This window comes from Ascaphus truei, chromosome 3 (assembly GCF_040206685.1).
Source record: "Ascaphus truei isolate aAscTru1 chromosome 3, aAscTru1.hap1, whole genome shotgun sequence".
Classification (NCBI taxonomy): Eukaryota; Metazoa; Chordata; class Amphibia; order Anura; family Ascaphidae; genus Ascaphus; species Ascaphus truei.
In genome coordinates this window covers 16,051,477-16,070,517 of record NC_134485.1, presented here as the reverse complement: position 1 = coordinate 16,070,517, position 19,041 = coordinate 16,051,477, and the positions used below count along the sequence as shown (strand labels likewise).

Here is a 19,041-nt window from a genome sequence, read left to right as displayed (position 1 = left end):
ATGATAATCCTTAGCCAACACAACTCTACTAGTTTGTGAATATATGTTCGGAGTAATAGGGATCCACTGGTAATTCAATGAGTCTGCTAGGATTTTGTGCACATTTTCTTATTTTTGTATTTTACCTCCAAATTAAATTTGATTTTGTAATGCAGGTAAATAATGAAAATGACATCAGGACTTGGCCTTGAAATTTATTTTTACTACCTTTACACCTACCCAAACCTAAAATAGATAGTATTGAACAATGATAGGAATAGGAATTTAACACAATAACTGACTCTACAAGACTACTCTTTGCACTGGCAAACATTTAATAGGTTAATCTTCACATTCTAAGATTGAGCTACAGAATAAAAATTGCTGGAGTTCCCAACTGATATTGAGCGCATAGCATTGATGTGGAACAGCTTGTGTGGCTGTTCCCAGGACACCAAATAATGTCACCGTGTTGAATAGGGAATTCCTATTAATGACTGGAGCAAGATAGTCCGCCTGAAAATTGCCTGTGCAGAAAAAAGTGATTTTGTTCAGTTTTAATTCATCAAAACCAAAAGTAAATCAAAAAAATATAATTTGTGTACGGGGACCACAGGGTAACATTTATTTTCTGCATAAAAAAAACAAAACATTATGTAAAGTGCTTTTAACAATTTGGTTAGCCAAAAACACCTACAGTACACAGAATCATTTTTTTAAACCAAATTAACTGTCACTATACCCCACATTAGAGTTCTCCGAAACTGGCGGTATTAATAAAACTACATACAGTATGTATATTTGTAATTCAGAAAATCACCGCTCGCAAAATAACGTATGTTTCCTGATCGTTTTTTTTTTTTTTTAAATTTGTGGTTTATTAAAGTTTAAAAAAATATACAACGTTACAAAATATAAAGACAATATACATATTACAGTAAATCAAGAATGATTGGCAGGTGGGTGAGGGAGGTGAGGGAAACCATCACACACTCATAATAGGTGTAGACTTTGTAATCAAAATATATACCTTAAACTCCAGAAACAACATCTAAAAAAGCTCCTGTTTGATACTTTCACCACTTTTCAGCCTTGCTATCTATTTATCCATGGTTCCCACGTCTTGTGGAAACTACGAACTCTATGTGGCATATGCTAGTAGCCTTCATAACCCACTTATCGAGGCTTTTTAGCCGTTATCGGCCAAAAATGCCTACAGCGATTCAGTAAGCGTCGGTTAATACCTTAACATCCATCCTTGGGGCTACTACCCCCTTCACCCAATCCCTCTACCCATAATCAAAAATACACACAACAACCTTACTACCCACCTCCTCTACCCCAACAACCCCCCACCCCCCCGAACACATAAAGTACAGTAATGGGCAAAATTACTTTTATCCAGATATGGATAATAGTGATTTGCCCATTCTAAAATCAAACATTAGCCAGCCAGCATAAATAAAACTTTAAAAACTTACCCCTGCCATCATGAAGGGCGTCCTCATCAGCATACTGCAGGTCCGTGTCCTCCGTGGGCAGCAAGAATAATTACCTTAGTGATTAATAACCGCTATAGTAATTAAGGGGTTAACCTCCTGTCACCCCCATGGGAGGTCTAACCACCCACCCAAGGGCCACTATACCCACCCTCTACCCATTGATTGGCACAGTGGTATATCATACCCATATAATATGGGCAGCCAATGGCCAACCTATTAAAACAAATCAAGCACAACAATATACAACAATTAAAGAAATAAACAAGCACCTAAACATAACAATAATAGAACTAAAAAGCCTAAATAAACAACACATCAATAAAATTATTCTAACACCAAAACAGCAAAAGAATGAATTAAACACCTATCCAACAAATCAATTAAAGAAATAAAACCAGTAGCCAACAATTCAATTAAATAAATTATACAGCTAACCAACAAAACAAATCAAGAAATCAAAACACTAACCAATCCACAAATTTACTAAAAACAAGCCATCCAAATTCCAAACAATAAACCGAAATAACAATCAATTCAAAACAAGGATTTGCCAAAAAAATGCATTGCCTGTCACTGTATTTATCTGTACCCTAAAGGGGCACAGATTAATACATTAGCAGTCAATGGGCAATGAAAAACATAAAAATAAATACAATTTTAAAAACCTAAAAAAAGACATTTACATACATCCTCCGAATCCCGGCCTTTCTGGAAGCTCTCGACCCGCGACGTCATCACCAGCAATCAGTCTCCATCTACCTTGAAGAACAGCATCAGGTAAAAAAAATCTTCTCTCTTTAATCTCCTTTCACCTTCTTCGATCTGCATCAGTCATTATTTTCTTTAATCTTCTTTCTTTCAATCGAAAAGCCTATGGTAAATCCAAAACGGATGTTGCCACGTCGAGATCTTCCGCTAAAATGAGATGTGCAGGCGTTACATAGGGCCTGTAACGTCACATTTTAGGGTCAGATGGTACAGCTCCAATCCGATTGGACGCTGTATCATGTGCCCGCCTCTTTTTTTATTTTAAATGATGTGATGTCATCTCCAAGGGAGGTACGTCACATCCTTAAAACCACATGTCTCATATCACATGGTATTACCATTAGTTACAAAGGATGTGACATCACTTTAAGGGATGAGGTCACATCCTTTAAACTAGGAACAAATGGTATTGTCTTCAATCCCATTGGCTGTAATACCATGTGATATGAGACATGTGGTTTTAAGGATGTGACGTACCTCCCTTGGAGGCGGACACAAGATAAAGCATCCAATCGGATTGGAGCTGTACCATCTGACACTAAAATGTGATGTCACAGGCTATATATAAGGCCAGTTCCATCTCATTTTAGCTCAAGAAGACGTTGACACAACATCCGTTGTGGATTTAACATGGGGTACTTTGGATTGAAAGAAAGAAGATTAAAGAAAAGAAGAAAATAATGACAGATGAAGATAGAAGAAGGTGAAAGAAGATCAAAGAAAGACATATTTTTTAACCAGATGCAGATCTTCAAGGAGGATGAAGACAGATTGTGGGTGATGACGTCGCGGGTCGAGAGATTCCTAAAACTCTGGGATTTGGATAGTGAAGACTTCTAAAGGTAAGGAAAATATTGAATGTATGTAAATGTCTGTTTTCAGGTTTTTTGATTCTATTTATTTATTTTTATGTTTTTCATTGCCCATTGACCGCTAATGTATTAATCTGTGCCCCTTTAGGGTACAAATAAATACAGTGACAGGCAATGCATTTTTTGGAAAATGCTTGTTTTGTATCGATTGGTATTTTTTCTTTTTCTGTTTATTGTTTGGATTAAATTGTTTAGAATTTGGATGGCTTTTTTTAGTACATTTGTGGATTGGTTAGCGGTTTGATTTCTTGATTTGTTTTGTTGGTTAGCTGTTTAATGTAATTGATTTGTTGGCTACTGGTTTTATTTCTTTAATTGATTTATTGGATAAGTGTTTAATCAATTCTTATGCTATTTTGGTGGTAGACTAATTTTATTGATGTGTAGTTAAAGCTTTTTCATTCTATTGTTGTGGTGTTTAGGTGCTTGTTTATTTCTTTAATTGTTGTGTATTGTTGTGCTTGATTATTTTAATAGGATGGCCATTGACTGCTATGTGGCATATCTTATAATATGGGTATGATTATACCACTGTGCCAATCAATGGGTAGAATGTGGGTATAGTGGCCCTTGGGTGGGTGGTTTAGCCCCTCAGGTGGGTAGCGGTGGACGGGGGGTTAACCCCTTAATTACTATAGCGGTTATTAATCACTAAGGTGATTAAGGGGTTAGGTGCCATTAGATTCTATTTTTTCCATGTCCTCTTGCTGCCCACGGAGGACATGGACCTGCAGTATGCTGATGAGGATGCCCTTCATGATGACAAGGGTAAGTAGAAAGTTTTATTTACATGCTGGCTGGCTAATGTTTGATTTTAGAATGGACAAATGCACTATTATCCATATCTGGATAATACTAATTTTGCCCATTACTGTACTGTATGTGTGGTGGGTAGAAGAGGTGGGTAGTAGGATTGTTGTGTGTATATTGTGTTTATTGTGGGTAGAGGGATTGGATGAAGGGGCAGTAGCCCCAAGGATGGATGTTTAGGCCTACCGGGTGGTAACGGGAGGGGTTAACCCCTTCATTACCTTAGCGGTATTAACCACTAAGGTTATGAAGGGGTTAACTCCTCCCGCAACCTTCCAGGCAGGCCTAACCACCCACCCTGGGGCTAGTACCTCCTTCATCCCCACCCTCTGCCCCCAATAAACAGGCTATTGAGGTTGAACCCCTTCATTGCCTTAGCGGCTAGCCGCTAGAGGTAATGAAGCTGTTTTAATTTTAAAAAAAATTAATACTAGTGTACATGAGCTTCCCGAGACACAGGCCCAGTTATGGGGTGCCGGTATGTCCTATGCATTTAAATCCTACGGTCACGTGACGCGAGACATTTAAATGCATAGGAGATACCGGCACCCCATAACGGGGCCGGTATGTCGGGAAGTAGGGTGGTCAAATCAACGCAGTTCTGCTCCGGAGACCCCCTGCTCACGTACACTAGTATTACATTTTTTTTTTTTTAAAGCCTGCGATCGCTGGTGAGATATGCATGCGCAGGGAGAGGCGGCTCTCTCTGTGCAGCTCTCTGTGCAGCTGGGCCAGATCGCCGGGTGAGCCCTATCGAGAGAGGTGAACATCACATCGCTGTTTCCTTGCCAGTTTTGGGCATTTTGCTGTCGCAGGTATTCAAGGCTTTCTGCATACCGTGATAGCGACGCTGAAAAAACTGGCGGCGTAACAGAACCAGCGAGATGCTTTATTAAGGCTACTAGCATGTCTGAGAAAGGCCGTCAGTCTCTCCATGATCTAATTCACTCTAAAAACAGTTATAGACCTTAGTGCGGCCATTTGGTTCTTCCAGACTGCTGCAATAGAGCAGCGTGCTGCTGTTAATATATGGGAAATCAGTTTACAAGATGAGGGTCCAATATTTTCTATCGGTTTTGATAGAAGTACTCTACTGTATATTCACTGGGATGAGTGGGATCCTTATTCCTGTGACTTCGTCAATCAACCTTATTACCATTTCCCAAAAGCTTTGGATTCTTGGGCAAAGCCACCAGACATTGGTGAGAGTTCCTACCTGACCGCAGTGTCTCCAGCACTGATTAGAAACCGCTGGATAAATCTGATTTAGCCTTTCCGGGGTTAAATACCAGCAAAACAATATTTCGTATATATTTTCTTTCGTGGTAATACAGATTGAGGTTTTGGAGGCTGCCTCCCATATATCATCCAAGTCCTCCCTTGATATTTCTGTTTGTAGGTCAGACTCCCATTTCGTCATATAATTATGAACCGAAGAAACACCAATTCTCTGTATGATATGGATTCTAAACCCTTCACGTATTCCCTATTTCGACATAATCACTCAAATACTGTTGTCTCAAGGTATTTCCGCCCCTGTCCAATGTTCGTCAAAAAAAAAAATCTTATTTGGAGATTAAAAAAAAAAAAAAAAAAATAGGTCTGAGCCCATACTTATTACTAAATTCCGCAAAATCAAGGATCTTCCCTTTTGGAGATTAGGTTTCCAATATCTAGAATATTTTTGGACAACCACCTGTCATGGTCAAAAGCGTTGGAACCTGGAAGGAAGTTTGGGTTTCTAAATATAGTTATTAACTTACAGTAGAAGGAGCGGAGATGAGTGTAAATTTTAGTTTGGTCAGGCGCCAAATACTCAAAAGTTAAATTTTTTACATTTGAGGATATTCGTTGAATCGCTTGTCTGTTACCCTCCAGCCATAGGTCCGGTGGCAAGTACACAGGTCTCTACATAGAGGACTGTTATATCCACCAATCTGTATATTTGGCGGCAGGGGAGGGGGGGTTCGAGTGCCAATAAATTATTTGTTTTAGGTTACAAGCCAAATAATATCTTAACATCACGGACTACTAAACCAACTTCAGTCTTTGGGGTAAGCATGACAGATCTAGCCAATCTCGGTCTCTTATCATGCCAAATAAACTTGGATATTCTGGATTATATGTCTTTCATATATCTGGTAGGGACTGCTGCAATTGGGAGAGCCGGAAGTGGTAAAGTAAACACGGCAGAATATTCATCTTTATAGTTTCTTTGCCCCAACCAAGAAATCTGGAAATTAGACCATCTCCGCAGATCCATATTAATTTGGGGAAAAAGAGCCACATAATTGTGCTTAAATAGGAGGTGGTAATTTTTTGTTCACAAAATACCTAGATATTTTAGACGGGATTCTTTCCATTTGTAGCTAAAATGTAGTTGTATTAGTTTCACTTCATGAGGTGGGAGTGTCAGATTAAGAGCCTCTGATTTATCTACGTTTATATTGTATCCCAACAGATAGCCAAAATCTGTTAGAGTGGCCTGCAGGTTTTGGAGGGAGCTTAGTGGGTTTACAATGGATAAGATTATTTCATCTGCAAAAAGAGACAATTTATACTTCTCCCTGGCAATCTCAATCCCCTGTATGTTTGGGTTTTTCAATATCATACATACCAGTGGTTCGATGGTAAGGACGAACAGAAGTGGAGAGAGGGGGCAGCCCTGTCTGGTTCTATTCATTATGCTTATGATCGTTTTGGATTTTAAGAAACAAGACCAACCATGGTTTATCTTTTTCTTGCCATCAGAGTGACTTTGAAGGGGTATTAATAAAATACTGACCCATGCAATAGTACATATAAAGAAAAATGGCAGCCCTATGGGTCATTATATTTTAATACCCTAGTAGATTTAAGAATGAATGTGCCTTATTTTTATTTTGAAGACCAAATCCTACCTACAGGTTATATAATATATATATTTTACAGAATTTGAATCAGAGGGTCCCCTCGGGCTTAACCATATTACCTTTTAGGGAAATTAAATTGTCTGCCAAATATCACATGTCCTGTCAGACAATTGGAAGCTAAAATGTCACTGAGGGGGGAGGCGCTGTGACTTCCTAGTGCATAACCATGGTGGGCATCTCTAAAATGTCACCAGTAACTAAACCGGTCAGTATCTCAAGAACCATGGGTCCCTGGAGTGAAGGATAATGCGGTTCAGCTTCAGATGCTGTAAAAACATCAGATAACGAAGCGAGTGAGATTGTAGCTTTAAAGAAGTAGTAATGGATAGCACTAGGATTTTTATAAAAGATAAATATATAATATTGGTGTCTATTAAATATATGAAAAGTAGTTAGGGGTCATAAGCATTAAAGCTACAGCAGTGATCCTCCACTAGTAAATTACTGTTGGTAATTTGGTTCTCAAAAATGTGAAGATCGAAAAGTACTAAGGCGCAGATCCACAAAAGCGTGATAAAATTTAGCACGCCTTTACTTCCGTCATTCATTTTCATGGGAGTACAGTACTAAAGTTTAGCACCCTTGTGTGTATCTGGGCTTTAGATAAATCTAAAAAAAAAACAAAAAAAACTCTAACAACCTTCAACAAACAAACAATCTGGAAAGGGAAAATAACAAGAGATATTACAAAAAACTAGGACTAAAACTGTATAAGAAAAAAGTGAATTAAAACAAGTATGCTATAAAGATGAAGGGTGTACAGTAAAAGTAGCAAATGTTTTATGCCTATGTAGAAATTAAGTTATGGGTGTAGCCATGCTATACAGGTTTAGAATCACTGGGCTACAATCACTGTTTTTCCACCATTGGAAAGCTGCAATCTTCTTCTGAACTTGTCCCCTCTTTTTGGAATGTGTTCTGTACCAGCGAGTCACAGCCTACGACTGGCTTCTGGAACCTGGACTCGAATGGACTACAGCCCTGGACTACATTCAATTATTTAAACGATAATAGACAATTTCTTCTCCTCCAAAATGGGCCACTAGGCAGCTTCGTACATGTGAATAAGAACAGTGAACTCATAGGCCACTATTAAACCCCTATAAATGCTGAAGGTCTCCTAAAAAAATAATGATGAAGGCTCAAACGGAAAAATATAAGATCCATTGCTGCATTGTTTCGGTGGAACCCCTGGTAATCTCTCTGGGTTCCATAGAGTATTGGTTGAGTTAGTCACACTCCGATGCATGGCAGATTAAAGATCAAAACTCAGCAATTTGTGACATAGCATCAAGTTTTTTCTGCACAAAACATGACTTAACAATTATTTATTTATTTATTTATTAAATGTTTTACCAGGAAGTAATACATTGAGAGTTACCTCTCGTTTTCAAGTATGTCCTGGGCACAGAGTTATAATGACAAATATATGGCTACAAATACATAGTTGCAATGAGTGAAAAGGGTTATACTGTACATTATAGGCTAAAGCTGTTAAATTCCGGGCATTATTGAAATCCCTGCTCTCTGATTGGATAATGCCTGGAATTTTAACCAATCTGTAATGGCCCGGAATTTTTGGCACCCTGTCAAGTTTTTCAGCCAATCAGCTTTCAGTTCTCATTCACAAGGAGTGAGATCAGCTCTCAGACAGGGGAGGTGATTGGACAGGAGGCAGCAGCAAGGCATTGACTCCTCCCCCACCCTGCCTGCAGCCAGGCACTGACTCCTCCCCCACCCTGCCTGCAGCAGTGCACTGACTCCTCTCCCACCCTGCCTGCAGAGAGCTCCGCAAAGGAGAGTGAGGGGAAAGGTGTGTTTTGTGGATGTAAAGGGGGCCAGCAGAGTGTTTTATTGGTGTGTCTGCTGTGTGTTTTGTGGGTGCAGATGGGGGGCTGCAGTATGTGTCTTCAGTGTGTGTTTTGTGGATGTAGAGAGGGCAGCAGTGTTTTCTTGGTGTGTGTGTGTGTCTGCAGTGTGTCAGACGGTGCAGAGGGTGGAGGAGGGCTGCAGAGTGTTTTGGTGTATGTGTGTGTGTGTGCAGTTTTGTGGGTTTGCAGGGGGTGTTTGTGGGTGTAGAGGGGGGCTGCTGTGTGTATTTTGTGGGTGTAGGGGAGAGGGCTGCAGTGTGTATGGGGGGGTGGCTGCAGAGTGTGTTTGTGTAACTATAGGGGGTTGCAGAGTGTTTTGTGTGTATATAGAGGGGGGGGGGGGCTGCAGTGTGTGTATATAGAGGTAATAAACTTGCAGTAAAAGCAAAATAATGTAGACAATCATGCTGATAAAAATCAATATGACTACAAAAATGTATCTTTTTTTAATGAAAAATGTAAAAAATAAATAAGCCTACATTTAGCCTATAATAGTAATAATCCCCTCAGAACAGGGCATTACTGGCCAATAATGCCCTGGCTAGGTTCAAGTTCCTCAGCTTTGCCTCGGGCCTTCAACTCTTCCCGCCAGGGCATTACTAGCCCTTACTTCTGGGATTAATACTTAATGATATACAAGACATTGAATGCCCAGTTAAAGATAATATATATATATATATATATATATATATATATATATATATACAGTGTATATATATATATATATATATATATATATATATATATATATATATATACAGTGTTCGACAAACCTATACATTTGCTCGCCCCGGGCAAGTGGATTTAACTCCCGGGCGAGTAAATATTGGCCCATGCAGCACACGTTTGGTACTAGGTGGCGAGTAGAGTTTTTTGTGTGGCGAGTAGATTTTTTGGTGATTTGTCAACCACTATATATATATATATATATATATATATATATATATATATATATATATATATATATATATATATATATATATATATATATGTGTATGTGTATGTATATATATGTATATATATATATATATATATATATATATATACACGTATGTATACGTATATAACCATTACAGATGCAGCGGCCGTTATTGAAACACTTCATGTATTAAAAATATTGAAATACTTTGTGTATACCTCGGAATACCCATGTCATGGCGCGCAATTTCTTCCAACCGTACCGCCTTAAGACGCGAGTGCAGAAAATGGCATTTTAGTGTTCTGGCTTTTAAACACTTGCAATTGACACAGTAGCACAGTACTGTACTGTAACATGCAAATCATTCATTTCATTGTTTTTAATTGCACACAATCCATGAAATTCAAACAAAGCAACCGCGATAAACACGTGGGCCTGGGGCCGATTGGCCGCGTTAATGCCGTGTGGAGTACAGCAGCGCACACGAAAACGGCGCCGTGATTTGTTAAAATAATGGCCGCTGCATCTATACAGACCAGATTAAAATGTGAGCCAACTTTAGTTTTGAAAGAATAATTGTATATTCAATATATATATAGTAGTGTCATTTCAAATGACTTATAATTGAGTGACTGATTTACAAGTAGTCACTTCTTTCTCGCGCATATTTGTCGGTACAGTCCGTGAATTAAAATTAAATAAAAAGTACATCAATTAAATGTAGGGAGCCTCTCAAACGTGGCCGCAGTGTAGAAATGACAAAATAGGAGTTGTTGGTGATATCATTTTTAACTTCATGATACAACAAAGATAGGCATTGTTGTAGTTCAACAACTGATGACTGCATTAGCATGAGAGTTTTAAAACTGCATGGGAAGTACGGTGAGGAAGCTCAGGATAACAGTTCATACAGACAGTGCACGTTTTTTGTAGTCATTTGCTGCTTCCCAAAAATTTCAATTCGTTCATTGTCCCTAGATCAGCATTTTTCAACTGGGGTTCATAGGAACCCTTGTGTTCCCCAGGTATCCCAAAAGGGTTCCATGCAATTTTAAGGTCATTTGAAAATTGTACCAAATACAGAAGAATTTAGAATGCATCTGTTCTCGGACACGCTATTAGAGAGGGTTGGGGTTCCTTACAATGCATCTGATCTCAGGCACGCTATTAGAGAGGGTTGGGGTTCCTTACAATGCATCTTCTCAGACACTATTAGAGAGGGTTGGGGTTCCTTACAATACATCTGATTTCAGACACGCTACCTTACAATGCATCCAATCTCAGACGCGCTATTAGAGAGGATTGGGGTTCCTTACAATGTATCTATATCTTCATTTATATAGCGCCATTAATGTACATAGCGCTTCACAGTAGTAATACACGTGACATTCATATAAATAACAAATAACAAATCATAGGAATAAGTGCTTCAGACATAAAAGTAACTTTGTGGAAGAGGAGTACCTGCTCCGAAGAGCTTACAATTTAATTGGTAGGGAGAACGTACAGAGGCAGTAGGGGGGCATTCTGGTAAGTGCTGATCTCAGACGCGCTATTAGAGGGTTGGGGTTCCTTACAATGCATCTGATGTCAGACGCGCTATTAGAGAGGGTTGGGGTTCCTTACAATGCATCTGATCTCAGACGCGCTATTAGAGAGGGTTAGGGTTCCGCAGATTCAAATCTTAGGGTTAGGGTTCCGTAACCAAACCAAAAAAAAAATTGAAAGCCACACCCTATAGCAAATCTTACATAATTAATATTTATAAAAAGCCGTCCCCTTCATGGCTTCATTGACTTCTACGTGCATTCTAATGGAAAGGAATTTTTCTAGAAAGTGAGACAATTCAAAGTGCCAGTTTTGGACAGCTCGGGGTACAGGTACGTACGTGTGTGTGTGTGTTCAACCACTTCTGCTGTGGAAGGGGGCAAAATCAAATGTAAAATATTTTTTATGACGTTGGCGTACAATGTTTTGTTTCATCTTGTTGGGAACCAAAGACTTCAATTTTAGCTCCTAACCGCTAAGTCGACCTATAAATATGTCAATGCAATAGCGCTGATAAATTACAAACGTATTTATTTTACTATACTTTTTCTGGTTTCTAAAATACATGCTGTGATTTCAGTGGTGATATAATAAAATTGTTTAATGTGATAAACTTAAATTAGCAAATGTAAATCAGGTTATGCAAACTGCTTTTTTTTTTTACAGCTAGTGTGCTGGTCTTTCCCTGACTTTAAAGCATGTAAAATACTGCCAGCAGTTGACTTGGGAAAAACAAAAAAAAAATCTATATTTGCATGCATGATTTTACTTATGAGAACATATAGTGTGTATCATACTTTACTTTGGAGCTTAACTCCAGGTTTAAGGTTTTCCAAAAGAGGGGAGGGGGAAACTGTTCTGGAAACACTATTTAGATAAATACATGAACTACATTGCTTTGCAGGATGGAGGGGTTAAAAAGGCTTCAATTTACAATAATAAAGGCACTTTCAGTTCAATGCAGGCCACTGTACAAGCAAAAAGATTAAAGCAGAATTTAAAAAAAAAAAAAACCATAGCATAAATAGAATGCCTGAAAATAAATACAAATTGTTCTATTTAAGTAAGTTTATATTACTAAAAAAAGAAGGTTTCTGAATCTAATCAGAATGAAAATGTTTTTCAAAACAGTCTGATCGAAAAGGTATACAGAGCCAGTTAGCTGCCGCAAACCAGTTACATCTTGGCACATATTTCATTCATTTCAGCCTTGGAACTTTGAGATAAACAATAAAATGAGATAAAATAATCCTTGTATGCTATGCTTGTAATGTATAACTTTTAATATAGTCATGTGAAAACATGATGCCAGTCACATTGTTTGATATTTCTTTGGCAGTTGGGACACATAATTTGGCTCGACTGAAACAGTTCATTACACACATATATTATGGAGGTCACAAAACCTACACTTAAAGCAGCAGTACACTTGCAGTGGAAAGATTTTAACAACCGCTTCTAAAATATAACACTGGGTAACAATGCTGATTATCCTCTTTATAGAAAATAAAATTCAGCAAGGCCTTTTTTTTCCATTAGCCCTCTGGGTTTTTAGGCCACAATAATAGCCAAGAAGAGTGCCCTTTTGCAATTGCCAAGAAGAGAATTTTTGGAGCTGTTTAGAAGGCTTTAGAAATGGGCTCAGAGTATCAGAAGCTTACGGTATATAATCAGTTGTAGCCAATGTTTTAAATCTCTGTTCTGGTCCATTTGTCAATCTCTCCCAGATGAAAATCTGGAGCAAAACTGAAGCCGGAAAAAAAAAAAAAAAAAATAGAACCTCACAAAGAAAATGACTCCCATTGTAAGTAAGGTCATTTGATCATTTTTAGTACACAGTTTGTCCAAGTTTTCCAACCTGGAGACTTTTACAGTTTGATACCGCTCACCCTCTTTCTCACGGAGCAGCAAAATGTTTCTGTTGATAAAAATTAGCTCTATCTTTTTTCTTTATTAAGAACCAGACCAAGACAGGAGTCTTGAACCAGGTCATGGAGGGCATCGGATTTGTTTTATGGTAACATAACTCATTTTGAGAGCTAAAAAATAAAGAAAAGCTTTGAAACACTGTATACAGTAAATCCACTAAATGGTGGCTGGAATGTAAATGATCGAGAAGGTAAAATATTCAGTCTCCACTAAAAAGCACACTGGGCAGTCCAACTTTTCAAGTAAGGAGTTGTAAAAAAATAAAATAAAAACGTTGTAACTTGTTTATTTAATCAGTGCTCGTGTGTCAATAAGTAAATCACCACCCCGAGCAGGTAGAATTTTATCCAACTAGTCCATAAGTTGGCTGGAAAATCCAGACATTATTTCTTACAAAGAACGTGCTGTAATTTCCATGGCTGTAACTATCTGCTGTCACATTGCAATAGTTACTTGCATTGTTTTATTTTATGGCCTTGTATTTTCAGTCAAGCACTATTGCTAAACTCAAAACTGAATATACTGTGCTGTGGTTTAAATAAGCATTAGGGAGTACAGAATAAGTATTATTAGTTCCTTTGCATTGTCACGACATGTTAATTAGAGCTGGTATTTTGGTTATAATAAATTGCATAAGTATATTAATTAATGTGAGCCTTGATCATGTAGAAATTGGGTTTTTGTCCAGCCAGCAAAGGGTTTATTAAAACAACAGGATACTGTAATAAAAAGGCTATACATAGAAATATCCCCTATCCGGGTGAAAGCATGACATTTATGTAAACATCACATCTACTCCTTATAATAAAATATGTTAACATAGATATTAATTGCATTTTGTCACAAGATTTAACAGTAAGGATACAACTATTGCCCAATAAATATTGTTTTTATAGCAACGTCCTCATCAAAAGCAATCCAAGTATAGTTATAGGAAGCATTGCAGCTTACATGACATTTTAGTACAGATAAGAATGTATATTTAAAAAGTAAAATAATTCAATAATAGTATCTACATTCGCCATCTCATAGAAATGCTAAATTGCCTTTGGAAATAAAACGAAGGTCTTTAATTCCAGTTGCTGTTCCACTTTTGATTTTGATGGCCAAGGGCTGTAGTTTTCCACTATGCTCATTAGTCCAGTCTATATTTACATAATATATCCTACGCCTGAACAGTTACCAGTAAAATGTGTGGGGCAGCCATAGAAAACACTCAGGCATAAAAGACTTTGGACTCTCCGTGTTTTTGGAAATTACTTTTTTAAGGTTTTATGAAGAGAAATAAAAAAAAAAGAAAAAAAAGAAAAAACACAGGTTAAAGGGCAATTACCTAATTATTATGCTAGTAGAAGTACTGTACATATCTGCTCAATAACTTATCATGTCCAAGGTTGCCAGGAAAGAGCAGATGCCAATAATTCTCACTGTATCAAAAAGACAATTTTTGATCGGCTCCTTTGATCTAAGTTAGCGTTAGTTACTGTAATAAAACAGCTTGCAGCATAAGGGAGCTATAAAGGGACATCACATACCTGTTGGATGTGAAAGCCATTTGCATTCAACTAAAAGTGGTCAGTAACTAGCAACCAATGGGTTTTAATAAAGAATTTAAGTGGATCTGGCATTGTATTACTACGCAATCCTGTGTGTCTTAAGAGGAAAAGGCCAACTGTACCAAAGTAAATAACACAAAACTCTGACACTTGCTCCTGCAGAGAAAAATAGCTTTTCGCAAGAGAACGTTCACCTTCTCTATGTTTACCCTCATTTTGTAGGACAACCTTTTTCTAAAAATGCATTGAGATTTTCCTAAACCCTTTATATAACTGTGCTCTCAATGTCGGTGCTCATTTTTATTTTTTTTATAACAAACAAAGCAGTAGTTTTACTCCCCGAAAGATCCTAAATAAGCAAAGGCACAGTATGCACACACAAAAAAAAAAGCTAATTTCAAACATATCGGTTTCCTCATGCTTCGGGACAGATGTAACCCTGCCGAAAAAGCTTTGTAAACAATGACCAAGGGCTTTCACGTGCAAAAAGGAAACCAAAAACTGTGCAGCCTTTTCTTCCACATTTCACTGATTTTATTAAAACGGTGTTCGTCTTTCTGGACAAAATGGCTCTACATATTTAATAGCTCTCCACCAAGGACAAAGATACCCACACACCCCCTTATCCTACCAAAGACATACTGTGCACAGACATATACAGACACACCCAATAGTGGGGACTTTTCTGTTTTGTAGACTACCTGTTACAAAGTTTGATTTCATATTCAGAATGATGGCCAAAGGAAGATTAGCTCTGAAACTAAAAAGTTGGAGTAGACAATATTAAATCCCCCTTAAATCTCCCACCCTTCTTCAAAATAAACACAGCTAACATAAATCCGGGGGTGGGAGGAATGCAATACTAGCTGTTGTCCAAAATAAATAAAAGAGATGAGAATAAAATAAAAAAAATCAAAGTCCAGTATACAGCAACCTGTTACGGCTTTCTCTTTTTATATAATTTAAACAAAAGATGTGAACTTTGATATAAAAAGGACAAACGGCAAGCAGTCTGAGTTCGAGCAGCATTATGTAGCTCCAAACAATTAGGTAAATCAGCACCCAAGCAGTAAATAGGATGAATATAATGCATTAAATTGCAGACATGAAGAACATAGACTGTAAAAAAAAATATGAAGAGGATAGTTTTAACAGAGTGAGAGATATTGATTTGATTAGGAAAGCACTGGAGAGAAACAAAAACGTTTTTTTTTTAAGGCATAAAAAAGTAATCATGTTCAAATGTATGGTCTCGCCCATAAATACATAAATACCAGGGAAATACAAATTTAAATATAATTTTGGGGTAGGCCCATTAAACATGTTAAGCATTTCAGGCTAATATTGTATTTGTAACTTGCACTATTCATTTTGGAAATCAGAAAATAAATAAAAAAGGCAAAGAGGAAATAAAACTGGGTTTTATTTCCTCTTTTTTTTAAAGTTAACTGGCCTACCTTGTCCCCCAGAGCTGAGTTTCTCTTCTCATAATCGGAGTCTCCCTGGAACTACAGTATGAGTGGTAATGACTGCCTGCCTCCCTAATGAGTCCATTTTCCTGCTCTTGATGTTGTGTATATACACACACTGCAACCTACCTTACAGACCACAGAGACTGGAGAGAGAGAGAGAGTAGAAGAGAGGGAGAGGGAGAGAGAGATAGAAAGAGCTAGCAAGAGTATGTGTGTGTGTGTGTGACAGAGAGAGAAAGACACAGACAATGCCCTCCTACCAGACAGCAGACAGCCCTCCTTCCTCCTATCTAGCAAGCAAAATACTAACTCGGCTACTGCAGCAACAGGTTCAGCACTGCTTGCCTAACACACTGGGAAAGATATCAATTCAAAGGACTAGGAAACAAACAGTTTGAAACCAGCCAGCCCCACCTTTTCTATCATGCACCAGTGTGGGTAAAGCATTGTTTTAGGCAATTAATATTAATATATATACACACATTAATATATATGTATATATAAATGTAAGACTTTGTGGGGAGATTGTATAGTATTATTCAATGACAAAAATTGAGAATTACATCATTGCTTTTTCCAATAATATTATAAGCTGCATCATGTGAGTTTGGTGTAAAACATAAATAAATGTAAATCTGTTTACATAGAGGAACGTCACAAAGCCCACGGATGATTCTGAAGTCATGAGAAAGACAGGTTTCTCCAGACAACAGAAGGAAACTGATCTGAAGATAAAGCATTATTTCCTAAACCTATCATTTGCTTGATCCCAGCAAGCAAAATATCAGGGAGTGCCTGTGCCCACAGCTCTAATAATGTGCAGCGCTTATGCCTGAACAGGTGCAATGCATATAGTACATAGCGTTACAGGGACAGGAATAAATGCTACAAGGAACCTTTGCCCACTTAAACTGTGGCCAAGGTTATTTTAAATTGGAGACCGGATAAAAATTGCACCTCATCCTTTTGGGCAAAGTGGCACAAAATGACATCCTTACTGCCAGCAAATTAAAATGACCTTAATGAAAAATGTAAACTTTGTGTTAGAGTTATTATATTACGGTTTGAAATGCAGACAATAAAATCTGAGCAGTATTATATTTTTTCCCTGTGCGATAGTTTTTCCTTTCTTCTCACTTTTAGCATATAAAAATATTACCTGTTACAATGCCAGGGTTTCATATAACAGGATTAGGAGAAACCCCCCAAACTGGAAGTGAAAGGGTTGTCTTGGCCTCCTCTTATACATTAACCATAAAAAGTCCAAACATAAATAATTACCACTGAACATTCACAATTAATATTTAACAGCACTTGCTGAATTTTTAACTCTGGCACAGCCCTGGAAACTAGGTATTCTCCCTTTTGTATACATACAACAAGCTACATTTGCAATGTATTCAATATACATTCGCAGGTCTTTAAAGTGCACTCGGCATTGCAGAAGATACATATTATATACTGTTGTTCGTTTTAAACAGAAGCCATATGAATGGCTATATTAGAAATGTCATTAGAAAGCTACATTAAGATTAAATGCATATTGCCTAAACAATTTCCCAGCACAAGACAGAACTGATTCAATTCTTCCAGATACTTTAACTGCTAGAGCAGGTGGCAGGATGTTGTAGTGCAAGGTACCCTACAGTATCCAATTGGGGTGCGTTTCTACTTGCAGGTTAGAAATTAAAGGTGCAATCCATGCAATATTCTACATGTGTATTTTTTTTTAATAAATCAGTTCTGCAGTATTAGATAATACTTACAGTACTACTTTTCTTATTTTAAAATTCAACTTTTAATGTAATTTTTAATGAGTTGTAATATACTGAGCATCCTTTGATTTCTATAGCAGGTTTTAGCCCACCTCCCCAGCAGTGCAAGATATTTGTAACACTTTCCTGTGATAATGTGTTGCCAATATTACCAGCGGTTTGAGCTGCAAACTGTAGCAATAGATAATGTTAGCTTCGTAATATCAGAATACATTGTAGCTGCTGAGTTACACTGACTGAAGAATTGATTTGAAACTGAAAGGCGGCCATTTAGTGAACCCTGGGAAGCAGGATTTTGCTGATCGATCACAGGAGAATTCATCGACCAACAGCTTAGGTACAGGCATACCCCGCATTAACGTACGCAATGGGACCGGAGCATGTATGTAAAGCGAAAATGTACTTAAAGTGAAGCACTCCCTTTTTCCCACTTATCGATGCATGTACGGTACTGCAATCGTCATATACGTGCATAACTGATGTAAATAACGCATTTGTAACAGGCTCTATAGTCTCCCCGCTTCGGTACAGGGAGGGAGCTGGTATTGATGTTCAGGACGTGCTGACAGGCGCATGTGCGAGCTGCCGTTTGCCTATTGAGCGATATGTCCTTACTTGCGAGTGTACTTAAAGTGAGTGTCCTTAAACCGGGGTATGCCTATAATTAGTTTTCAATAAATGTAATCAAAGGCTGTGTGTGTGTATTTCAATCTTGTCTGACACAGGTAATTTCAATCTAAATCAGTATCACTAAGGCGCTACTCCAATATTTTTATATATATATATATATATATATATATATATATATATATATATAAATATTGGGAGTAGTGCCCTAGTGATACTGATTTAGATTGAAATTACCTGTGTCAGACAAGATATAATATTCAGGCTATATGACCAATAGATACCTAAAGGCGATATATTTACTATAGCAACTGTATATAATAGTAGACTAGACTATATAGACAATACTAAAAATATATATTAATAAAAAAGAAAAAATATAAAAAATACAAATATATGAACCAGTCCACAAGTTAGAGTCCACAGATATACATAATCAAGTATATAATATATGGATCACCAAATCCCAAGGATATCTGAAAAAACAAAAGAAAAACAGGC

The 19,041-nt window shown here is 37.5% G+C and overlaps 1 protein-coding gene across 12 annotated transcripts in view; it reads right to left on the bottom strand.

Annotated features, from left to right (window-relative positions):
* The window catches only part of ZBTB20 (zinc finger and BTB domain containing 20), an 876,097-nt gene that overhangs the window by 806,663 nt on the left and 50,393 nt on the right, over positions 1-19,041 (bottom strand). For 8 of the 12 annotated variants that reach the window (XR_012800368.1, XM_075593658.1, XM_075593655.1 and 5 more), the window contains exon 1: positions 16,124-16,387. The exons of 2 other annotated variants lie outside the window; for them this stretch is intronic. The gene's annotated coding sequence lies outside the window, so the exon portion shown is untranslated. 2 more of the 12 variants (XM_075593657.1, XM_075593656.1) reach the window with 2 other exon arrangements.